Genomic DNA, 3,364 nt, shown 5'->3' on the forward strand with positions numbered 1-3,364 from the left:
CACTTGATATACGTTTTCAGGTGCATTAGTATGGATGGCGATTTTTTTCTTATGCAGAGCTAAAACGCTAGTTTGAACTGAGATAATTTCCGTTTTAAAAAGCCATTTTAAAATTAAGAAAAATTTATTTTTAAAAACTTTGCCCATTAACTTGGTGCAGCTCAATAACTTGAGGTCACTTTTACTGTTTGAAAGAGAAAGCTGCAACCATGCATCACCACAGGCAATTAAAACAGGCAGGTTAAGAACAGACACATAAGAACTGCTGCCCTTAATCTGACATTCAATTTGTCACACAAACACAATAAAAGTTCATATGTGACATAGAAGAAGTGCATAGAAGCATGTTTAGAGAACATTTCAATCTGTGCATGTGTCTCATATGTGCAGATATCTGGCTGCAGCAGAGTTGTTCTGAGCATCCACTGTGCTCAGCCCAAACAAGCAGCTCTACCAGCCCACTGCCCCTGAAGAGCATCCCTGCCCTCGTTTATTTCTCGTATGCTTCTCCTGCTCTCGGCCCTCTCGGCCCTCTCCCTCTCTCCCTCTCTCCCTATCTAGCGCTCTCCCTCTCTAGCTCTCTCCCTCTCTAGCTCTGCCCATGTCTTCCCCCACCCTCTTCCTCTCGATCATTCGTCTTGCTGCATTGCGAACCCCAGCAGCTGGTGGAGAATCCCCACAGAGCAGCTTCAGCCCAACTCTGCAACACATACAATTTTTTAGGTTTATGTTTTTTTTAATACAGAGCGGATTTACCCAATGATGTACAGTATGTGAAGGTGTGTTTACCTCAGTCCTGTGTCCAACTCTCTGTGAGGAGTATGATGCAGATTTTCCAGCTATCATCTCCACCTTGCCCCTACCTATTTACCCATCATGCAAAGCAGTACAACAATGTCATCCCCTCTCAGTATAACTTTAACATGACTGTGTTAACTCTCTGTGAACAGCCCCGGTCCACAGCTATGTGTTGCCTTCTTGAATGAGGCAGGTAGACATGAATAGAATTGTAAATGGCATCTGTGAAAAGGGGGAAAGGGGCCAGCCCTCTGACAAATTGCACATAAACAAACAGCCACAGGCCATTGGTTGAGCCGCTGCCAGCGTCTCTTGAGAAGTGAAGGAGAAAGAAAAGCAAATGAGAGAGAGAGCGAGAAAGAGGGAGAGAGAGAGGAGATTATAGGAGGGGTGCATTCCTTTCCACATAATTAGGTTTTATTTGGCTCCCTCAGCTTGGATCATATCTCTCCCCTCCTCTTCATCATTTTCTCTCCCTTTCTCTCTCTCTTTCTCATCACTTCATCGGACTTCTTGCAACAAGCACAGGGACTCGAGCATCCGTGGCTCTCTGATAGAAGCAGCATATGAGTCATGAAATTAACACTAGAGCACCGAAAATATGTCAGTCACACATTTGTGTAATTTTAGCAGGATTGATATTCAGAGTAACGTTCTGTTGAGGAGAGCCCTCACCTTCCTAATAATGAAATGTGATCCATTGGGTAAAGGAACTTCAAGCAAGACAGGAGTATAAAGGGAAGTTCTCAGATGACAATATTCACTGAGCGCTGATCGTAATGGTGGTTTGTTAGATCAGGAAAATCATGCAGAAATTGCAAATATATCTGTAGAAATATCAGCTGTGTCACATGTGAAACTACATGTATTTGGCAGTTCTTAACCATATATAAGATAAGTAAGATTTAGAATAGCTATAGTAACAGCTTTATCCTCCATAAAATTGTTTGTCGATATAGTTTTAATTTCAGTTGAGGCCCAAGAGCATAGTATAGTTTTAAATTAAATTAGACAATGTCAGAGCCTATAAAGTCATCTCAGGGTGGCAAATGTGGAGAGATGAATGCTTATTCAGAGGTTAACTAAAGGCTAAGAAGATACTCAGTCTTTGAAAAAGGTGGAATTTAAAGCAAACTAGCTCCTCTAAGGAATGTAGAGACTGACCACAACCTGTGACAAAACATAATGGCACAATTTTTCAGTGCTGACTCTCAAGTCGTTTTCTGTTTCCCGGAGTCAGCATTCAACTATGGGAGCAATTACAAAGATACAAGAGAATATGATGTAACTGTAGCCAGGAAAGTGATTGAAATGTCCTGCCGTGCTGAGACAAGAATTTAAAAAGAGAGAAATTATAAATATTATGAAGCATGCACTCAGATAAGTGATTGAAGTGAGTCACCTTCATTTGATCAACCAAAGTTGTACCCACTTGCAACAACATGTCCACTGCTGTAGGGTTGGGGAGTAACTGATGGAGTCGGATTTGTGATGGAGCTGGATATTACTGTTTGTATAATTAGATTGTCACTCAGTGGAGCGCAAATACCACCAAGGCCGTAGAGTTTCATGATGAAACCACATATACAGTCACTACATTCGGATCTGCACCAAATAGCAAACTCATAAATAACTGTCCCCTGAATCTCCCTGATTAGGATCCATGAATTATTAAATCTATATCTGAAAATGTAAAAAAAAAAAAAAAAAACTACTGTAGTGTTAAAGAAAGTGTAAAAAGAATCTGCCCTCTGTGGATCTGTGACAAACTTGAATGGGTTCTTTCTTGGCCCCTGTGCCATCTCCACCCAGTTTCTTAGAAATGCGTGTGGCAGCTTCTGCTTAATCTTTCTGACAGCCAAACAAACAGAGAGGTGTGAAAACACCGACCTCCTAAAAACACTGCAGCTGAAATTTGGTAAATGTAATGATTCATTTGTAAATAAATAAATAAATAATAAAAAAAATATAAACTTTTTGTTATGATTACACAGCACTTTTTTTCTCTTCTCAAAAGCCTCAGGACAGATTAAAGTGTATTTCTTTTTAGCTCTAGACAGTTTTAGCCGAGACAAACGCCTCAAGCTGATTTTCTGCCGCTCTTCATCACTCCCTCCCCTCTTTTCTCTCTGCTTTGCTTCTTTGTGACTAACCACTATGTGTTCTCTTCTTCTTTTTGACCCGTCTTGTGGAATCTGCTGCATCACTGAAGACAAACAGTTTCAGTTTGAGAGGCAACAATCACCTCCCTCCTGTCCTCTCCTCTCCTCTCCTCTCTCTCTCTCCTCTCTCTCTCCAGAGCCCACACAGCCTCTGGCCCTGGTCCACACATCACCAGCCGACACAGGCAGGCGGGGCTCCATATGCAAATATAGCCTGAGTGGGCGGTGAAGCCAGTGCAGCAATGTGAGGACTCTTAGCCAGCCCCGCCCACATAAGCCAGTTGCCAGGCAACCGCAGGCAAAGGGTGAGCGAGGGAGAAGGAGGGGGGTGGGGGGGAGGCGGTGCCATGAATTCAACAACTGTTGCCTGATCTGAGCTCTCCCCTCTCAGTGTGTGAACGAGT

Source organism: Limanda limanda, chromosome 2 (genome assembly GCF_963576545.1).
Source record: "Limanda limanda chromosome 2, fLimLim1.1, whole genome shotgun sequence".
Taxonomy (NCBI): Eukaryota; Metazoa; Chordata; class Actinopteri; order Pleuronectiformes; family Pleuronectidae; genus Limanda; species Limanda limanda.